This window comes from Hylobates moloch, unplaced genomic scaffold (assembly GCF_009828535.3).
Source record: "Hylobates moloch isolate HMO894 unplaced genomic scaffold, HMol_V3 SCAFFOLD_10, whole genome shotgun sequence".
In the NCBI taxonomy this organism is placed as follows: domain Eukaryota; kingdom Metazoa; phylum Chordata; class Mammalia; order Primates; family Hylobatidae; genus Hylobates; species Hylobates moloch.
In genome coordinates this window covers 38,365,284-38,388,306 of record NW_026652285.1, presented here as the reverse complement: position 1 = coordinate 38,388,306, position 23,023 = coordinate 38,365,284, and the positions used below count along the sequence as shown (strand labels likewise).

General features: G+C 35.4%; 1 long non-coding RNA gene across 1 annotated transcript in view; it reads right to left on the bottom strand.

The window, feature by feature from the left end:
* The window catches only part of LOC131384346 (uncharacterized), a 78,792-nt gene that overhangs the window by 51,810 nt on the left and 3,959 nt on the right, over positions 1-23,023 (bottom strand). The window contains exon 2 of the long non-coding RNA XR_009215100.1: positions 8,805-8,869. This is a non-coding gene — a long non-coding RNA (uncharacterized LOC131384346). The remainder of the gene's footprint in view (positions 1-8,804; positions 8,870-23,023) is intronic.

Genomic DNA, 23,023 nt, shown 5'->3' with positions numbered 1-23,023 from the left:
TATTTAAGTTTCAATAGAATTGGAACTCCTTGTTAATTAACCATGATTAGTTAATATTATATAGAGAATAACCTAGAATATTTCATCAGTATATAGTACTATTTATTTTAAGGATTAAAAGAAAGGGTTTTGAGTTAGAAAAATCCAGTCTCTAGTCATGTCCCTGATATTTATTATTTATGTGATTCATCCTAGAAAAATTACTTATTCTATGCTTCTCTTTCTTGGTACATGAAACCAATAAATCTAGTTATGTATTTTGATCTAGATATCTAAATCTATGTCTCTATCTCTACAAACACATTTACTCCTCCAATATGATTTGGATGTGTGTCCCCACTAAATCTCCTGTTGAAATGTTATTCTCAGTGTTGGAATTGGGGCCTGTTGGAAGGTGGTTGTTTTATGAGACCAGATGCCCCATGACTTAACACCATCCCCTTGGTGATAGGTGAGTTCTCTCTCACTCAATTAGTTCATGTTAAATCTGTTTATTTAACAGAGGGGGATATCCCTGTTGTCTCTCATGCTACCAATCTAACCATATGACATAACTACTACCTCTTCATCTTCCTTCATTATTGAAAGCTTCCTGAGGCCTGCACCAGGAGCAGTTGCTGGAGCAGTATTGTACACCCTGCATAATTGTGAGCCAGTTAATCATCTTTTCTTTATAAATTACCCGGCCTCAAGTATTTATTTATAGCAGTGCAAGAATGGACTAACACATTCTCTAAATCCAATCAATTCATTCTTTTTAAAGATAGAGTTTCTTGATATGTAGATAATATAGACACAGTTAATTCAGTGCATTTTAAAAAATGTATACTGATATTCTAATATAACTATACCTACTTCCTATCCTTATCACTCATACTTTTCTTTATTAAAGTACAGATATTAATAAGAATGGTTGTTTAAATAAATGGCAGTGTTTATAACGAAATAGAACATACACTTATGTAACATTTTAAGCAATGACTATATGATATTAGGGAAGTCATTTAGCTATTCTGAACTTCAGTGTCCTAAATTGAAGACTGAGATTGTAGTGTTACAGCCCTTTCTAGTTCTAATCTAAATTATCATTCTAATGTTTAGTTTCATAATCCATGTAACTCTGATTATAAAACAAGCACTATAAAAATGATATCAGAAATTTTGATGGTGCTTCATTTTTTATAAATTTTTTGATATGCTTTATTTTATTCTACCAATTTTTCAAGATGCACATGTTATTACTATTAATTTTTAAGATGAGAAAACTAATAAAAAAGTTGAAATGACTGTCACCTGTCAGACAGCTAGTTAAATTAGTTACTCTGTTTTTCAATCTAGTATTCCCTCTGCTACACTAGTGGCTTGCAAAAGTTGGCTCAGGACCCATTGGAAATCTCAGGGCCCTAGAGTTTTACATTTCAAAAGTTATAAGTAGAAACATTCACCTAAATTGCAGTCATGTTTATGCAAGGGTCTGGGATAGTTTTTTTTAGTGCTTTAAGTTTTTTAATTATAAAAAATACAAAAGCATCTGTCTTTATCTCTATTATCTATCTATCTATCTATCTATCTATCTATCTATCTATCATCTACCACTATAATTAGTTTTATAATTTTATGACAAGGGACACAATAAAATTTGATGGAAAAATGACAGACTAAGATTTCAAGTGCTTGAATTCCATTTCTGTTATTTCTCCTATTTACATAGTCTGCCATTTATCTACATTAGATTCCTCAAGCGTAGAACAGAAAATAATGGCCTTTCAATTAATTCTCAATGATACTGACTATATATATGTGTCCTATTTTGGCCATGAATTTCAACCCTCTAATTTTTTTCTGAAGTCTTTTCTTAAGCTGCTTAAAGCAGTAAGGATGCTACTTTTCTATTTAAATTGAGAAGTTTCTTAAAGATTCTGAAAGTGCCACACCAGGCAGGGAAGTGCGAAGAGAGAAACCATGTCAGGAAATGGAGCAGCCATGGTTTGTTAGTTAATCAGCAGAATGTGACTATGCCCCTAACAGTCCTTATGAAAACATGAATGTCTTCATGAATAAGGGATTTCTGAGCTGCTGTCCTACAAGGCTGATTTTTTATATAAAAATCTGCTTTTAATTCATCTTTATGTCCATAATATTCCACTATAGTAAAGAGAGTAGGAATCTAATAAATATTTTGAAGTATGGGAAAGAAATAAAATCCCAGCTCTGTAGTTTACATGTGTGAACTTGGGCAAAAACATAATTTTTTCCATTGTAAAATAGTAAGAACAATATTTACTTCACAGGATTATTTAATTTTTAAACGTACTTGGAATTTACTTAAAGCTTAGTAGGTGTCAGTTTTTCTTCCATTCATCTTGAATGAATCAATGATTAAATGGTACTTTAGGCAGAATATTTTGAGCAAAGATCCTAATATTCTTTTGAGCAAATGCCCACAGAATATTCTGGAAATGGCAAAAATGTTTGTGATTATAGTACAAAATATTTCAAAAGGGCGATTGATGCAGGAAAGTACGACAAGGATGAGGCTGCAGGGATAGAGTGAGTGTACATTTTTAAAGACCTTGACTTTCATGCTCAATAATTGTGACTTTTCTTTTAAGAAATGAGCAACTGTGGAAAGCATTGTAGTTTACCAGTGCCATACTTACATTTATGACCTAGAAATAGCCTTTGGACAGCAGTTCTCGAAAATTGACTTTTTTTTTTCTGTCCCAAAGAATCCCTGAAAACCACCCCTGTGAGGTAAGAAGCAGTGGGGCAAAGTTTCCGTGGCCTCACTCAAGGCTGAGGGCTGCTCCATCAAGCCCCCATGGAGTCCTGACACCTGGTAGAACTGAGGCTGGAGAAGGAACAAAACTGGAAGAAGATAACGGAATCCATGACTTTGTTCTGAGGAGGCGGGAGGAAGTGGACAGAGTCTCATACTCTTTATTGAAAATGGACTTTGAAAGTGCTAATCCGTCTGAGAAGTCAAAGAAGTCATGATGAGGATCTGGGTGAGTGTATTGGCATTAGGGATGGAGCTGCGTGGATGCATGTGAAGCATATTTAGGTGTTAACTTGATAGGACTTGATGACAGATTAGATGTGAAGGGAGGGAATGCTAAAGAAGAAGAATCTAATGATGGCTCCAAGATTTCTGTTAGATACCTGATAACTACATAATCATATAACTATATAAATGTTCATTGAAGAACAATGATAATGATTAAACATAAAATTATTACTCATTTATTAAGCACCCAAACTGCCACACACTTTATCTCATGTAACCTTCCTACTGCTCCTTTGAGATATATATTATTATTTCCATTTTATGTGTAAGAAAAAATGATGCTGAGATATTAAGTGACTTACACAAATTCATTGAGTAGAGCTAGAATTTGAGTACATATCTGATTGTAAAGATTATTTCCTTAAATTATATGCTGTATTATGAGTCATTAAAGACTTGGGAAGTTAGTGTAATGAGGAAAAAGCAAAGCATTTGGCCTATTTAGCCCAAGGGAGTAAAGACTTCAAGAGTAGTGTCAATAATATGAAGCTTTTTTATATAGATGAACTTTCTTTCTTTTTTTGGCTAGAGGCCAATAAAAGGTCAATATTTTGAACTTAAGTCATAGCAATATAAGCTATCAAAAAGAACTCACTAAGCCAAAGAGCTGAAAGGTATTAGAATTCAAATGAAAATTAAAGAGATGGAAAAACACATTTGGGGAATGGTATATAAAATTGTAAAAAGTGTCCTAGTGTATAAACATTTTGTCTCTGAGAATAGCACTCAGTGGGAAAATGCAAGAGGAAATGTATGAGTATTTTTATTTTAGAAATTATTTAAAGCTATAGACATTGGCTTGAAATTATGCAAAAGGTTGTCCTATTAGACAGGAAAGAAGTAGCCTCATTACAGATCAGTAAGCAAAGAGAAAAATACCTGCGGCAGCAAAGTAAACCACAGGGACTATAACCAGAAAAGGCACAGAAGAAACATAAAAATAGCCAATGAGGCCGGGTGTGGTGGCTCATGCCTGTAATCCCAGCACTTTGGGAGGCCGAGCTGGGTGGATCACAAGGTCAAGAGATCGAGACCATCCTGGCCAACATGGTGAAACCCCGTCTCTACTAAAAATACAAAAATTAGCTGGGCATGGTGCCACGCACCTGTACTCCCAGTTACTGGGGAGGCTGAGGCAGGAGAATCACTTGAACCCGGGAGGCAGAGGTTGCAGTGAGCTGAGATCGAGCCATTGCACTTCAGCCTGGCAACAGAGCAAGACTCTGTCTCAAAAAAAAAAAAAAAAGAAAAGAAAAGAAAAAGAAAAAAAATGGCCAATGAACATATTAGAAACATCCTACCTTACTATTAATCAAACAAATAAAAATTAAAATAGCAATGACTATTTTTTTGAGACAAGGTTTTTTTTATTTTTAGTAGAGACAGGGTTTTGCCAGGTTGCCCAGACTGGCCTCAAACTCCTGGACTCAAACAATCTACCTGATTTATTCTCCCATGGTGCTGGGATTACAGGCATGATCCACTTCACCCTTCTACTAAATTTCAAATGTAATAGTAATAACTATTTTTGTGATGATATTGTCATCTAGTTGAAGGTAAAGGACTTTTGATGATAATGTTATTTGGAAATAATCATGGCAATAACAATAAGAAGAAGAATAAAATAAACATTTGTGAGAGTTTCATCTCTGATAGGTACTATTCTAAGTATTTTACATATTTTCATGTATTAAATAATCACCATGATTGTATGAGGTAATTTTATAAATTCCATATTACAGATAGGAAAGTGAGCCACATAGAATCAGCCCATGGTTCTTGACTCCAGACGCTACAATGTACTCCTTTCTGCAGAAAGGTACATTCTATTTTCAGGTTTCTTAAATAATTAGTTAAATATGCAAACTCTTTGACCCAACAATTCCAGAATTTCTCTTAAAGAAGTGATTAAAGCTACGACAAAAACTTAGGTACAAAAGTAGACATTGTGGCATTATATATAATAGTAAGAAATTAGAAACTGTCTAGTGTCCAGCAATAGATAATTTATAGTTATATATCTGTACTATGTATGCAGATTAAAGACTTAAATGTAAAATCCAAAACTATGAAAACCCTAGAAAGAAAACTAGCAATACCACTGGGGACATAGGCATGGAAGATTTTATAATGAAATTGCAAAAAGCAATTGCAACAAATGCAAATATTGACAAATGGGATCTAATTAAACTAAAGAGCTTCTGCACAGCAAAAGAAACTATCATCAGTGAATAGACAAACTACAGAATGGGAGAAAACTTTTGCAATCTATCCATTTGACAAAGGTTTAATATCCAGAATCTACAAGGAACTTAAAGAAATTTACAAGAAAAAAATCAACCCCATTAAAAAGTGGACAAAGGACATGAACAGATAAAAGAAGACATACATGCAGTCAACAAACATATAAACAAAGCTCAACATCACTGATCATTAGAGAAATGCAAATCAAAACCACAATGAGATACCATATCACACCAGTCAGAATGGTAATTATTAAAAAGTCAAGAAACAACAGATGCTGGCAAGACTGCAGAGAAATAAGAACACTTTTACACTGTTGGGAAGGTAAATTAGTTCAACCATTGTAGAAGACAGTGAGGCGATCCCTCAAAGATTTAGAACAGCAAATACCATTTGACTTAGCAATCCCATTACGGAGTATACACCCAAAGCAATATAAATGATTCTATTACAAAGATGCATGCACGTGTATGTTTGTTGCAGCACTATCTACAATAGCAAAGACATGGAATCAACCCAAATGCCGACCAATAATAGACAGGATAAAGAAAATGTGGTACATACAACACCATGGAATACTATGCAGCCACAGAAAGGAATGAGATCAGGTCCTTTACAGGCACATGGATGGAGCTGGAAGCCATTATCCTCAGCAATCTAACACAGAAACAGAAAGCCAAACACCGCATATTCCCACTTATAAGTGGGAGCTTAACAATGAGAATATATGGATATAGGGAGGGGAACAACACACACTGAAGACTGTTGGGGGAGGGCGGAGTGGGGAAGAGCATCAAGAAAAATAGCTAATGCATGCTGCGCTTAATATCTAGGTCGTGGGTTGATAGGTGCAGCAAACCACCATGGCACACATTTACCTATGCAACAAACCTGGATGTCTTACACATGTACCCTGGAACTTAAAATATAATAAAATTAAAAAAAAAATACTTAGAAAACAATTTAATTATGTTGGTGATAATTTTCATGTGTTAATTTAAGCAAATTATGGAAGAGTCAGTACAGTATAATGATAATCTTCATAAACACAAATCTATATTAATACACACACGTGTGAAATATTTGAAAGTTTGTTCACTGAAATGTTACTATATCCTTCTGTGGTTATGATATTGGTAATATTGAATTATTTGTCTGTATATTCTGATTTTTCCATAATGAGAGTATGTTTTCATAAAAAGTCTCTGTCACAATCACAAGCTCAACACCTGTGACACTTCATGACATTTAGAGAGAGTTAAGCAAGTCCTGCAGAAACTCTGGAGTTCAAAAGGAGTATAAATCAGTCAACTAGGTAAAAATATGCGTCTTTTAACAAACATGTGAACTTTCAGCCAAGGACAAAGAAGACTTTGTAAGTTGTATAGAAAGGAGTAAGCAATAAGAAGGTGACTCTTCATTTTCCACTAATGTATCTGCTAGCACTTGCTTTTAGTGGTTCTGAGAGTCTAATCCCTGTTTGTCCTAAATGATGGCAGTTTCACAGCTTCCTGTGGTAAATAGATTGTTCTAAAAACTCACAGTTTAATAGTCAGAGCAATCTTTCCTGAGAATCCATTCTAAGGGTTCCTTCTCAATTTTCTCCTAGTCAGTCTTTCTTACATCATACTAATAATTGATTGCTTCTAGCCTTTGCAGGCTGGCTCATTCTTTGGGTTTTTATGGCAGCACCCTTTATTCTTAGATATTCTCCTCATAGCATAACTCATTTGTATCCTCACCACCTTAGTTTGACTTCTTTGTATTTCCTTCATTTGATTCATATTTATTTGGTTTCCCTTAGTACTTAAAGCTCTCATTTCTTGTTAACATCATTTAAAAACTATTTTTAGAAAACATGATAACTGGTCAGACTGCTATGATTTATATATTATTAACTTTTAGGTTCTGAGAAAATTTACCCAAAATGTGAAGGTCATAAATTAGCTTTCTTTTGTTTACTAAGCAGAAATATGAGCAATTTATTTTCCATGGATGAGCAGAATGCTTTACTGTGAAGTTTATTGACCTTTTAAGCTGATACTCTGCCATATAGTGTGACATTCTGCCCATGAGTTTCCCCATAGATTGTCCTTGGGAGGAAGAGGAGGGATGGTGTATGCAGATTGCTTAGGGATTGTTTTACCTGCTCTCACTAGACTTCACGTGAATGTTACCTTACCAGGAAACACTCATACAACATAGGCTCTGGAGCCAGACAAGCCTCAGTGTAAGGCCAGATGTGCCACTTCCCAGCTGTGTGACCACAGGCACATTGCTTAAAGTCTTTAAGGCTTTGTTTCTTTATTTATAAGAAGGAGATACTAACATCTACCTTATAATATTATTATGAAGATTAAATAAAATAATTTATAAAATATTTTATATTCAGAGGATGCTCTGTGAAAGGTTTTTGAATGAATGAATGATATAATTATTTTTTACTCTTCATATTCTTCTCAAAGGTATAATGATAACCTTAGACACTTATTTAGATGTTGTAATAAATGTTTAATTGATGCTCATTTTCTTCTAATACTTCTGTATTAGTTTGTTCTCACACTGCTATAAAGAAATACCTGAAACTGGGTAATTTATAAAGAAAAGAATTTTAATTGACTCACAGTTCCACATGGCTGGGGAGGCCTCAGGAAACTTACAATCATGACAGAAGGCAGTGGGGAAGCAGGCACATCCTACATGGCTAGAGCAGGAGGAAGAGTGAAGGGAGAGGTGCACACATTTTTAAACAGATCTCATGAGAACTCACTGTTATGAGAACAGCAAGGGGGAAACCTGCCCCCATGAGCCAATCATCTGCCCACGGACCCCTCCTCCAACACTGGGGATTACAGTTTGGCATGAGATTTGGTCAGGGACACAAATCCAAATCATATCAACTTCCTATGGTTTTAAACGTTTATTTCAATTCAAATGAATAGTATTTTCCAACATGAAATGACATTAACTTATTTCAAGGGTTACTAGCATTAGTCTTGACAATGATTTCCTTCCTTACTGAGGCAATGATCTCTAATAAACAAAAATAGAAGTATAATTAAGGACTAAGTTATGTATGTTAATGAGTAGGCATATGTCACTGTATATAGACTGGTCAATTGTTACTGTCCCATTGCTCTTTAATACAGATGCCTCTGTTAGCTTGCTTGACCCTGTCATTAGGAATGTCAAATTGTACAAAAGTATATACCTTGACATTATTCTTTCACTTTTCCTAGACTTTCTTATTTTAGATCATAGCTGGCCATTTGGTGACTTCTTGTAGTGTTGTCTACTAGCTTTATCTATGGGTTTGTATCAGGCAGACCTGGGCTGTCTCCCTAGAGCTGTCACATATATTGCGTTCTTGGGTAAGTGTATTAGTCTATTTTTATACTGCTATAAATAACTGCCTTAGAAGGGTAATTAGTAAAAGCAAGACGTTTAATTGACTACCAGTTCAGCAGGGCTGGGGAGGCCTCAGAAAACTTACAATCATGGCAGAAGGAAAAGGGGAAACCAGGCACCTTCTTCACAGGGTGGCAGGAAGGAGAAGTGCTGAACAAAGGGAAAAGAAAACCATCAGATCTCCTGAGATCTCACTCACTATCACAAGAACAGCATGAGGGAAAGGCCTCATGATTCAATTACCTCCACGTGGTCTCTCCCTTGACACGTGGGGATTTTGGGGATTATGGGGATTACAATGCAAGATGCGATTTGGGTGGAGACACAAAGCCTAACCATAGCAGTAAGTTACGTATCCTTTCTAGACTTAGATTCTCTACCAATAAGAAGAAAATAGTAATAGTGTTTACTTTAAGTTGTTATTTTAAGGATTTTTTTGCATAATGCTATTAAAACACTTAGCACAAACCTTGCCACACTTTAAGTACTCAATTGTAACTATTTTATTATCATTATAATTTACAAGGTCATAGTAAATATGTCTATTACAACATAAATGAACAAGATCAAACATGGGACAAATTCTGAGGTTTGCAGTAAAGGAATTAATTTCTTATGATTTGAAATGATGCCAAGTGCCATATTAAAATTTAACCTACATCTAATTTGTGCAGTCATCATTCAGTTGCTTTTTCAAAAGATGTAAATAAGAAACTGATATATGGAACAACAATGTTTTAATTCTCCAGATAAAGGGGGATGCATTGCATGATAGAAATGGCTAATCTATTATCCTGAGTCTTTTTATTCAATACAAGTAAGTGAACAGGATGAACACAGGGAAAAAATACTAAGGGAATCTTTGAACTGGAGATTAGCATGTAAAACACAAAACAGAAGTGGCAAGGCAAGGAAGGTAAACAGATTTGTTACAAGAAAAGCTTGAAAAAAAAAGGAAATTTGTTTACAAGGAGGGGAAGCTATATGTGGGAATTTATGTGACATAAAAAGAAATTATTATGATTTCTGGAAATCTTGGAACTGAAAGATGTACTTTATTTCCCTTTTCTCCTCCCAATCTGCCACTCAACTGCATTTAAAAAATTTTTCCTATTGGTTACTGTCATTATCGATGAATTTCACAGTGTTGGTTCTGTGAGAAGCAGACACTGACATAAATTTTAGTGTTTAGGAGCAGCTATTTGGTCAACACCCATAGCAGAGAGGGGAAGAAAGTAGGGCTGGTGAATGGGCTTGGATAAATCAAGCTGTTATGCAGATTTAACAGCCTCAAACCACCCTAGAGGGATCTCTTGAAGTAAAATGGCCCATCAGAGTTCCCCTTTCTTGAGCTAAAATGGCTGGGCCTTTAAAATCTTGTTTCAATTAGTCACTGCATGATAGGCCACCCCTAGAAGTGCATGTATGACCTTGGATGCAGCAGCTCTCTGTAACTGAGACAATCCCTGAAGAAGCTCACCAGTAAAGGTTGTCCACTGAGTACTGGCAGCAGATGGAGCAAAACGTTCTTCCCTGCAGTTGGATCTGAATGGTGCATCTCCATATCAACCAAAATGACCCATTAAAGTCCCACACTCCAGCCATGCACTGGAGGTTTACACCTATTTTAATCTCTGATATTTGGGGAAAGTGAATGACTTTCACAACCTTATTAATGATAATATCTTTACCTGACAAATGCCCAATTTCCTTGTACCTGTTGGAAGTGCTTTCCCACAGACCTCCTTTAACAAAGTCTTAGCTATGCCAATGAAGGCTGCTAACCATATCAGTCTTTCTACTGACTCTATGACATTCTCAAAGACACCTTAGACTCCCGCAACTCTCTAGCACTTTCTCTTTATCTGCAATACCAATTATCAGCCTGATAGCATTCCTTCTTCCACATTCTCTCTACCTGCTTTGAGTTTACAAAGTTTTACCTTCAGAGTTGTTGTTTTTTACTATAAAACAAAATCAAAAGCAATAAACCTTCTTTCCTAATGCTGTATTCTGTATTTTTCACACGATTGGCCACTGCTTCCTCATATATGAAGCTTAATCTTTCTCCAGTTTCTCTTTTCCCTCCATTTCCTCTCTAATCAGCTATTTGTTGCAAATATCAACACATTCTTTTTTATTGTCTTTTAATTTTTGTTTTCTCTTCTCTTAACAAATAACCTGGATCCTATGGAACAAAAGTGACAGTAGGTGGCTGATAAAAGAAGCCAACATTCTTTACCTTTTGGACTCTGTAGGTGGTTGCTGAAGGAACTATGTATGCTTGCTTATTTAAAAATATTATTCCCTTTCTTATATACATTCATTCTCTTGTGAATGTTTTCTACTATCCAGTGATTACTTCATTCCGTTCTAATGGATTCCATCTAGCTCAAAATCTCCTTTCTACCACCCTTTCTCTTCAGTCTTCTCAAGCTCTCTCTTGCTTACTGATTCACAGAGAATAAAGGTAGTAGATACGATACTGCAACTTAATTTATAATTTAAATTTATTTTTCAGTGCTTTGTGCCCTCTTAAAAGAAGTGTTTTTGTTGTTGTTGTTGTTAGTCCATCCTCACACTGCTATGAAGGAATACCCGAGACTGGGTAACTTATAAAGGAAAGAGGTTTAATTGACTCTCAGTTCTGCATTGCTGGGGAGGCCCCAGGAAAGTTACAATCATGGCAGAAGGCAAATGAGAAGCAGGCATCTTCCTCACGGGGCAGCAGGACAGAGTGAGTGCCAGCAGGGGAAATGCCAGATGCTTATAAAACCATCAGACCTCATGCGAACTCACTAACCATCATGAGAACAGCATGGGGGAGACCATCCCCATGATCCAATTACCTCCACCTCGTCCCACCCTTGATACAAGGGGATTGTGGGGGTTATAATTTGAGGTGAGATTTGCGTGGGGACACAGAGCCAAACCATATCATGTATTTTCTTTAATCTTACATTCTCTTATGAATTGGTTCTCAGACTTGAATTGAGCAAATATGATCAAGACAAGAAACAAAGAATTAGCAGGTTGTATAATTTTCTCCCCCTGCAAATTATCTGAAGTCAAATAAATTCTTTTATTACAAGGCTTATTTATTCACTTCTTATGTCCTTCAAATAAAATATAATTTATTTTAAAAACTATAGGCAATATTTAATGGTCCTCGATATTTTGAGCACTGTAGTGGCATCATATAACTGGTGCTGAGGACTCCAGTGTTTCCATTTGATTCCAAGATTATATTAGAAATTATACAGCCTGCATGTCCAACTTAATTAAGAGTTACTGGTGATATAATGTATTTACATGCATCAACATTGATTGATTCAAATATCTCAATCATCAAGAATGAAGATGTAATCTAACTATAGGTAAAATCTGAAAATTTTATAATCCTTGGTTTTGAAAGATTTAGTTTACCATTAAGCAATCTACTCCTCAAGCAGCATAACTTGCTCAATTGTACTTCAGAAATACTAAGCTCAGAAGTGCTAAAGGTCAATATGACCAAATGAAAGATCATTTTAGTATTGTTTGGAGTAGGTGAAGAGTATCCTTAAAATGTTTGAAAAATACAACGAACCTAGGCAAGATCAGTCTTATATTAAGATTATAAACCACATACAAAAACTTAGTGTTTCAGTGTCTGTTGCCCTTGGTAGAAGTTGCTTCAGTTCCTTAATTTCCATAACCTCCCATTAGTGCCATTACCAACCGAATAGTACCCAGTGGTTTGCCATTGTGGATCTAAAGTTTTAAAAATGTAATATCTCAAAATATGTTGCAGTTTAGGGTTACTTATTAAATATTTTTTCACAGATATATGTATTCATATCCACCTAATTACCCATATATTTATAATATGTTGAAATATTCCATTCAAAAGGGAAATTTGTGTAAAAGAACTACTGAGTTCACTAATGAGTATAATAATAGTTCATCTTCTTGTGAAATGGAACATCCAACACTGAGGATAGCATGGTCTTGAAAATTCCAATTCAGTTGCATTACTGATGGAAAGAGCAAAATTAATTCATTTCTCCCCAAAACTGGTACTTCTGTTTTATTGCTTTTATTTCTCCACTGGAAAAAGGAAAGAATTCAAGGGCTTTTGCATAATGGATTTTAAGAATTCCAATTGTATGCTCTGATGAATGAGCTATACCAATTAAACTATATATTATTTATATTACTACTTTTAAAATGCTAAATATTTTAAATAAATTTTCATTTAATATGTTTAAAATATTTTATTAGCATAGGTTAATATATTGTGTCTTCTGAGTCTATGACTAGATAAAAGACAAATATTTTTCTACTTTGTAACCTTTTTTAAAATATGCAAATTGGGATGGAATTCATTAGAAAGGCTTATGCAAAAGGGATGAAATTCGTTAGAAAGTGTTTCCAGTACTTGAAATAATATACGCTTTTATCCTTTTGAAATTTCTTTGTACTATACATTTGTGCGTCTTCTTAAAATTTGAGGGTTTATATTTCATAACTGATACAATTTGTGAAAAATTTTTGATGGGGACTGTGAAAAGCTTTGGGAAAGGCATGGTTTAATATAAATGTAAACACTTGTAAAAAACAATGGCAATTCATGTCAGTTTCTATATTTGTTCCTATAAAGAAAAAATAACATCGGAACACACTATACCTTGAACACCTTTTCTGACAAGTGAAGTTTACTTCTAATTATCTCTAATATGGTTTTAGATAAGTACATGTCACAGATACTTGGTAAAAATAATAAGGCCTTACTAACATGAGACCTGATTCTAGCTATGTAAATGAAATCCTTCCTGCCTGACAGAAGAATATGTCTGGATTTATTCTAAAAAGTATTATATGTATGCATTTATTGAATTAAAAAACGATCAAGCATTACAATTTTTCTGCTTTTGTTGACAATTTAATAAATATCAGCTACCATAAAAACAAGAAGTTTCATAAAATTTGAGATTTTGTTTTCATGGATAGTGTCAGAGAGTAAGATCTATAAATATATTTTAGAGAGTCATTACTAGACTTATTTAGGAGTTGTCTATATGAAATAGACATGCAAAAATAAAATCTGGCTTTTGCTCAATTGCCAGGGTTTCTAGCTTTTAGAACAATAAATACTTGGAAATGCTGAAACATTTAAGTGATGTTTCACTTTTAAAAAATCTTGAAAGTTATTTTTGTTATTTTGTCATGTTGTATCTGTATTACTGTCATGTTGTATCAGCTTTTATACCATATTGATTTATTTGGATATGTTCTTTGTCTCCAAATCACTTATCAACTTCTCCATTCCAGACATATGGGAAATGTTTTATCCCATGGTTTTGTGGGGCATGAAGATTATACAAATTGGTGAGTGGAGGGAGCTCCTCTTTAAACAATAACAAAATGACAAAAAATGTACAGTTTGTTTCCACAATGGAGTTCAGTCTTTTTCTGGAAGCATAGAACCCCAGAATCTTAGAGACTAAAGAGACCACAATTTCACATAAAGCAATGGTTCTCAGATATTTGGATTACAGAGCCATCTCATGTATACTGTTTATGAATAAAAAATGCATAAATACACAGGTATTGTATTCATAGTATGGTCAAATTTTTAAACTGTTGTACATGATCAAAATGAAATTTGGAGACTACTGCTCCCGTGAGCTGTGTTTCTCCCACTTTAGGACAGTGTTCATTCTTTGCCTCCTGCCTGAAAGGCTCTCAGGCTTCTTTCATCCCTCATTGTCATTACTTAACTCTTGCTCATTCAATCTCAACTCAGATGACACTTTCTTAGAAGAATTTACCTGATCTCCAGAAGTTACTTATTATACTCTCTTGTGGCTCTTTCTATTTTATCTTCATAGTATGTAAACTATGTAAGCAGTATGGAATTTGTATTCAGGAGACAGATCTGGCTCTGTCCCCAGGGTGGATCATGGCCGACTCGGTCACTTCAATCCCCTCCGGTTCACCAGTAGCTGGGACAACAGGCGCCCGCCAACACGCCCGGCTAATTTTTTGTATTTTTAGTAGAGACAGGGTTTCACTATGTTGGCCAGGATGGGATGGTCTCAGACTCCTGACCTCGTGATCTGCCCACCACGGCCTCCCAAAGTGCTAGGATTACAGGCTTGAGCCACCGCGCCCGGCCTGTATTCACTTCTGTGATTATTTGTTTAATGTCTTCCCCCCACTCCACTCCTGAACTAGTCTTTTGGCTTCAGGAAGGCAGAGTCCTTGTATCTCCAGTGCCCAGCAGCCCCTGCCGCAAACACAATAGTAGACATATGTGAATGAACTAATTGTCTTTAAAAACTTTAGTGCAAATGAGTAACAATTCAAGGACTGGTGTATGGAAATCATAAGTTGGATTAACCTTTTCATTTTTACAGATAATATAACTGATGGCAAAATAGCTGAAACTGTAATACCTAGATTCACACAGTTTGGAGACTAGGAATTAGGTAACCTGATTCCCAACCCAGAGTTATTAATACAGTCATGTTGTATCAGCTTTTATACCATATTGATTTCTTTGGATATGTTCCCTGTCTCCAAATCATTTGTCAACTTCTCCATTCCAGACCTATGAAAAATGTTTTATCCCAAGGTTTTGTGGGGCATGAAGATTATATAAATTGGTGAGTGGAGGGAGTTCCTCTTTAAACAAAAATAACAAAAAAACTATAAATACAAAATTTGATACAGTAAGAGGTTTTATATTCTAGATGTAACTGCAACACCAAGAAGGCTAGAAATACTTTATTATTCTACAGAGAAGTAACTAAAAATCACGGACAATATATCCCCCTTAAAAAAAAATGGCTGGGTACCGTGGCTCACGCCTGTAATCCCAGCTCTTTGGCAGGCTGAGTCAGGCAGATCACTTGAGGTCAGGAGTTCAAGACCAGCCTGACCAACGTGGTAAAACCCCTCTCTACTAAATACACACACACAACACACACACACATACACACACACACAATTAGCCAAGTGTTGTGGTAGGCGCCTGTAATCCCAGCTACTCGGGAGGCTGAGGCAGGAGAATTGCTTGAGCCTCGGAGGCGGAGGTTGCAGTGAACTGAGATTGCGCCACTGCACTCCAGCCTGGGTGACAGAACGAGACTCCATATAAATAAATCTACAATTAAACCTCCCTCTAGCTAGATGATCCCAACAATGATGTAGAGTACTCCACGGCCTTGACAGATGTGGTCATGTGGTAGTGCAAATTGGAGAGGAAAATGACAGTGATCTTTAATCATTTTGGTTAAATAATTTACTTTTGAAAATTTTGCAAGATGTATGATCACATTGTTGAGGCCCCTTCCGGGGCTTTGGATGAAAACAGTAGAAATGAGGAGGCTTTGAAATTAAGCTTCATTAACATTAAACACTCCTGTGTTGATATCTTTTGTATAACAGCTCTTGAAATTTGCTCTCCTTGACCTGCTCCATTTGTTCCTTCTCTGTATTGTGTATGCTCAGTAAATTGAATTTATCAAACTGCCAAGCTCCTAACACCATCTTACTAGCTGCTCTACTATTTTCCCCACCGCCTATTTATTTATTTATTTTGGTTTATCTCCTTTGAGATTTTGTTGACTTTCAGAGGAGAAAAAAAGTATGTCCTGAATGTTGTATTTTTAAGAACCTCTCCAGAGTGCCTTTTCACCTACGAGACAAGTTCAAAACATTTATTGCTCTTTCAGCTTAAAATGGCACACAAGGGTAGTATCAGTGCTCAAATGCTGCATATATGTATACTCAAGGTATAACATTTAATCTAAAGCATGCACAGTTGTTTTCATCGGGAAGGGAATTGAAAGTTGGAAATAGCCAACTTGCCCACCAGTCAGCAGGTGAACCTCTCATTTTCTTTTTTTCTTCTTTTTTTTTTTTGCTTATTTCTTCCTTCTTTATTTATTTATTATTATTATTCTTTAAGTTTTAGGGTACATGTGCACGATGTTCTTCAGTCTCCTGCCTCTACGTCCATACTCAACATATTTCTCTATCCACTTCTATGTTTTGGATTTCTGCCTATTGCATTTTGATCAATTTAAAAAATGAACTCTGGACTCATTTCTTCCCCTGTATTCATTTCCATAAAACAGAGAGACAACATGAATGTTGTAAATAAATAGACTGGAGATTAAGTATAAAATCCAGCTGTTATTAGCTGTGAAAACTTTAGCAAATTAATTAACCTTTCTGAGCCTCAACTTCTTCATCTGTAAATGGAGAAAATAATTCCTTTTTCAAAATGCAGTTTTGAGAACTAAATGAGTTTGTGCATGTCGTGAAGGATTTCTCTACCAAGCAGGAACTCCATGTTATATTTTCTTCAGTCCTTTTATGTCTGCTTAGTACTTATTGTTTAGTTCACTCAACACTTATTATATTTTTCCTTTAAAAATTGTATTGTGTATTCAGCTCTTTGACTTTGACTTTATGCCCCATATGCCCAAGAGCTACATTCTTTCTTCTTTATATTCTTCATAGTGTCTAGCACTGTGGCTTGCCACATATAAGGCATTTATTAAATGTATGTAATTTGAACTAATTCAGATAGTCATTACTTTAATAGGCAAATTTGAAACAATAGTGTTCTAATGTTAAAAGAAGGAATTATTAAGGCTGTATGTAATAATTAATAATAATAATTCCAACTATTGTTTCAAATTTGGAGTAGGCTTGGGAAATAGAAGCTTCATTTTCAAACTTCAGAGGGAGTGCCCCATCCCCACTCACACACCCAAAAAACGCAGAATAAAGCGGGAGGAAGAGAGAGAGGGAAGAGAGAGAGAGCAGGTGCTTTTTATTCCTCCATGTATATGATCATTTGATCCTGACTTTCTGTCTTATGAGGATGGACATCTTTAGGAGCAGTTACTCTATAAGAAATATTCTATATGGCGTTAAGGAGAAAGTTCTCCTTAACATCATATAGAAGGCTCACATTGTTATATGCCAAGTGGCATTTTTAACATTAATCAAGGATTATACACTATCTTCTGATTTTCTGAAACATTTTTTATATTAAATTTTGTGCTAACACAAGTCTTCATGTAGGTGAATCTTTTATTACACAGTTGACTGCAACTTCAACTCATGTATAATAATTTCTTTTTGCCAGCTCAATTTTCTAGTTACTATTGATTGCCCACATTTTATACATATTGCTCATAACAAAGAATGCTTGTTCTGATAATTATTGTGCTAGTGTTGGTAAAGACGGCAACACACATAGCTTCAAAGAAAGTTAATGCAATACCCCACCTCAGTTCATCACAAGCCCTATTGGATTCCCTATGGAAACATGAAGGGTCAGTCAGGCTCTGCAGGCATAAGAATAATTCTAACATAATAATTGCTTTTCTATTAGTTGTCATCATTACAGAAAGGTGGTTGAGAATTAAGTGCTCTCTTCATCGAAATGATTAGGCTATTAACTGTACAATCTCTTTTTGGAGATTGTTTTTATGATTATCTGATAATTCAATGCTTTTTCTGCTTCTGGGACATTTAATTAAAAAGCCTTCTCCCACCTCTACAAACTGAGCAAAGTAAAGTGATTTCAACCTTCAATTTAATTAATAAAAATAAACAGCTCTGATGATTTTTTCTTGCATTTCACGTGCAGTGGGGAGTAATAACTTTTTTTTGTAAAAACAAAGCATTTTTTCCAGAAATCACTATAATTTTAATTTTCATAAACATTGTTGTGTTAATCATATTGTTGTGGTCATAAGTCAATGATCTTTAAAAAATCATTAAATATTAAAAATCTAAATGTAATGTTTCCAGGAGACACACACTATTTTAAAGTCATCTAAAAATCTAAAAGCCATATTTGGTTTGAAGAAATTTATGTGACTAGATTTTTATTATAATTACCTGTTTCTTATTAATAAATAATTTATTGTATTATATTTAGTTCCTCCATTCAAAGACATAATGGTGGTTTTAATCTTTCTTTCTCCTCTTTTCACATTATTTCAACTCTGATATGTGTTCCACTTAAAAGAAAAACTGCTATATCTGTATTAATTGAAAACAATTTTGCATTGGCTTTATCTGTGCACATAATCAAAATGGAATTATTTTTCTGTGGGCTTTAGTGCCTTTTGTACTGAGTGAATAAGCTCAAAGTCAGTTGCTATATTTGATAAGATTCCACATTTGCTCTTGGTGTCTTCTGTCTTATGTTGGGTTAAAATAAAAGCTTATTACACTTCCCACTTGTTCAATGGTTCTTCTGAAGATAAATGCCACACATATCTATTTAACATAGTACATCTGTAAGAGCACTTTTTTCCCTTTCTTTTTTTTTGTAGGATTATTTCTGCCTTGTGTGATATTAAATACAGGCCCTTGATTTATGCTTCCTGTGATGAGAAAGTTTTCAAGGTTTTAGAATCTCACTGAGTACAGGCTTAAATATTAAAATAATAACATAGTTCTACATTCTTCAGAAATCTCCATTTTTAGATAAAATGGAATCACATGTGCTCAATAGTTCTAGCACAGAGTATGGTTAACCCTTCATGAATGCGGCAGCTCAGATCTCAGGAAGCAGGGTCACAGAAGCAGTTATATATTTAGTATTCCCTGTTGTTTTTACTCTTCTCCTCCCTCTGTCCACATTTTGTTCTTTTCCAATAGAAAATTGGGCAAGATAGGGGAAAGAACAGTCACTTCTCTGCCTCAGCTGCCATAGTAAGTGGGTGACAGAATGAATTAGGAAAATATAACCCTAATTCTGCTTATTTATTAAATTCCTGGTGTCTCAGAATTTAGCCTGAAACTTTTAATCTGATAATGTGTATCATGAACATCTTAAAGTCTGATATAGCCAGTGCAGCTGCTCTCACTGCCTATCTCCACACAATATGTACAGAAGACTGGAGATTTTTGAGAAAATCTTCTTTGGAGGAAACTCATAGATAGGAGGAAGAAGTTGTGGGATTTCCCCTTCCTTCTGGTGAGAGAAAGAAAGGTGTACCCTCTTTCTTCCCAACTAAAGCTTAGTGAGGGAGCCCCCCAAAATTACTCCAAATAATTGAGCTGACTGCAAGAAGGTGTACAGTTATTCTATTTTTGGACTAGATGCTTTTTAAATTGTAATTTCCTAGTCCTTACTATGCTGCAACTGGTGATTAATGCAAGAGACTTCTTATTCTCCAACATTTAGAATTTTAAGTTTTAACTTAATTTAATTTAATTTAATTTTAATTTAGAAGTTGGTGGCTGAATTTTGCCTAGGTAGTTTCAAAGGTAAAAGATTGGCTGGAGTAGTCTTGCTTTTGCAGGATAAGACAAGGAAATCCAGCAACAAAAATGTCTACAATTGCTTTATTTGGTAGTAAAGGAAGTGTGAGGTCCTAAGGGCTACATAGTACCTGGAATGGCAGCTGTCTTGAAATTCACCCAAGTGGGTTGGCCAATGAGGTGAGATTTAGCAGAAACAAGCTAAGAGTTTTCTGCCAGGGACAAGAGATGGAGCAGGGTGTAAGTGACCAGGTAGGGAATATATCAAAAAGTTAGAGAAGGGGACAGTGCAAAACTCCCTTAAGGGAGGGAGGGAAGGGGGACACTCCAAAAAACACACAAATGGGCCTTAAAATAGAAAGTTAGATTTGGATGACAACTGTGTTGGAGGGCACCAAGGGCCACATTGTAAAAACAAAACAAACAAAACAAAGTAAAACAAAAACAAAACATTTGACGCATAGCATATGCTTTGTCCTTCTTCCTTCAAAGCCCTCTTCCTACTCATATTCCCAATCCTGGATGTAGAAGACAGGCGGGAAGGAACAGAAAAGTTAATCGGAAAGTAAAACCAAGCCTACAACTCCTTTCCCCACAGGCAGGTCTATAAGCCATGAGGCAGGCCTGAGACGAGCAACAGGGGAAGAGCACTGAGCCAGATTTGAAGCAGAATTTTTGTTTTAGAATTCACTGGATGTAGAAAGAGATTAGATAGGAGGTCTGGTCCAGATGCTGTTCAACGATAGATAAGCTAGGTATTACAAAGCATGTTTGTAGGCACTGGCGGGAGAAAATTCCTGAGTATACCATACCAGGTTCAGCTCAATCATAAACCAATAACCCATTTTTGGCAGAAATCATTTTATCCCCTCTCATCCACTCCATTAAGTTTGGTAATAGCCCTAGTTTTCATTTGGGGATCCTTTCTGCTAAACTTCATTCCTGACTCTAAAAACAGGGCATATAGCTCAGGCTAAAATATTTCAGCATAAACTCATCTCCTGGAGACATTATTGGTTCAAAGAAGGGTGGCAGGTGGCTTGGGCTCCTGGGGTAGGGTTCAGTGAGGGCTGGGATGGCAGCTTCAGGGATCTCAGCACCAAGCCCCAGTGGCCCCTTCTGAATCTTTACTCCCCCAGCAATGGCTGTGGCCCTGAGGACTCATTTTGGTCCTTGTAATTGCCCTCTGCTCAATGAAGTATATGGCCTTTGGACTTTTACACATGCTTCTTGCCAACTTTTGGATCTGTGAGAGGGGTTGAGAAGATCTCATTCACATATCTCAGGCCAGGGTTGGCCATGAGAATAGCAAATATAATTAAAGAAATAGTCTCCTTCTGATAATCTCAGAACATCATCATCAGCTCAACTGATACAGAGCTGGAATATTAGAAGTCTTCAGAAGTTGCTTAATTTTTAAGGACGAAAATGCTGAGGGTGCTAATGGTCTTTATTTTTTTCATAGACATGGTGATAAGGATCTGTAAGACACAAGGGCATTGGCATAGCTCAGAATGTGATTAAATGTTGTACGTGAGAAATATGCAATGCAATTGTGTTTGTCAATTAAAAAAATAAAATATATACAGGATTGCTTTGGGGATATTCCCACCACCAGCGAGCATGTTAATTACATTTTGGATATTTCTATATGAGTTGCATTTTGATTGTAAGGTTACTTAACTTGCTATTCTTTATTCTACGGTGGCAAAAACAAGATAATTCCATCTAATTGAAATGCTTTGGAAGCTTTAATATAAATTGCAAGTTAGCTAAAATTATTAAAAGATGGCTAGGAAAATGCTAACGATCTATGCAATTTGTTTTATATTATTTCTCCTAAAATTAAAGTTGGAGAACTAAATGCAAATCACCAGAACAGCTAATCCAAGTGGTTTTTGTACCACTTGTCTTTCTCATAGGGAGTTTGAACTTTTTAAGTGACATGAGAGCAATCATGGGACACTATACTGACAAAATGTGTTTAACCCTCTATCCAAGTTCATGTCATAGCAGGTAGGTAGGATTGGACACATATGAATGTTGAAGTGTTGCGCCTCTGAAGGAAAATCATAGATTTTTCAACCACATGTATTCATGTAGATTCCTGCAGAAATATCTGGAGTAGCACTCCTGGCTGGTTTGAATTATGGATTAACCAACGAATGCTTTGATGTATATTTCAATGAGAACCAAAGCTATGTCTCCTAGAGGGTTATGCAGCAGATGTATTTGTCCACATTAGGCTCCCCAGTATATAAGACAGCTGTGTAGATGCAGGACAATATCAACCATGAGGCTTATGCTTGGTGCAGCCCAAGCAGACAACAAAGAGGTACAAAAACATTCTGCAGTGGCTACAGACATCTAGGACACCTGAGAAAAAAAAAAATGTGGGTTTTATATTAAGTTTGGAAGGGGTGGTATCAAATACTTGATACCAAATATTTTAAATATCATTTTCATAATTAGTTATTCTGGGTATAATAAATGGAATTTGAAATCTGTGCATGTCTTAAAACTCCTCAAAGAGAAAATTATACCTATTTTTTTAACTTATATTCTTGCAGCTAATTGAGCTTATTTTTCAATAATAGTATTTTTGGTTAACTCTTCTGTCCTGTTTATGGTAAACTCCAGAGGCATGAGAAAAGTTTGAAATTCTACAGAAAGCAGTTTATTTTACGCATTTATTCAGTCTACTAGACACATTTTCCCAATAATACCAATTAACTAATCAGCCATCTTTTTGTTATTTGGAGAACTTTCATGTTATAGTTAGTAATGACAATTGTTATAAGATAGTCTTTGTGTTTAGCAGTAAATGATTACAAGTAAAGTGGAAAACAATTTTCCCATGAGGAACAGCCATCCACTTTTCAGGGTCTACCTGAATTGTCTTAGCTCTGCAGTTAATATATCATTTCAAAATTTTCCTGAAAAAGACTGTTACAGTAGTTCTCTATAGATTTCTGAAAATCTACTCTGAATGTATTGTGATTAATGTCAGAGGAAAATGTT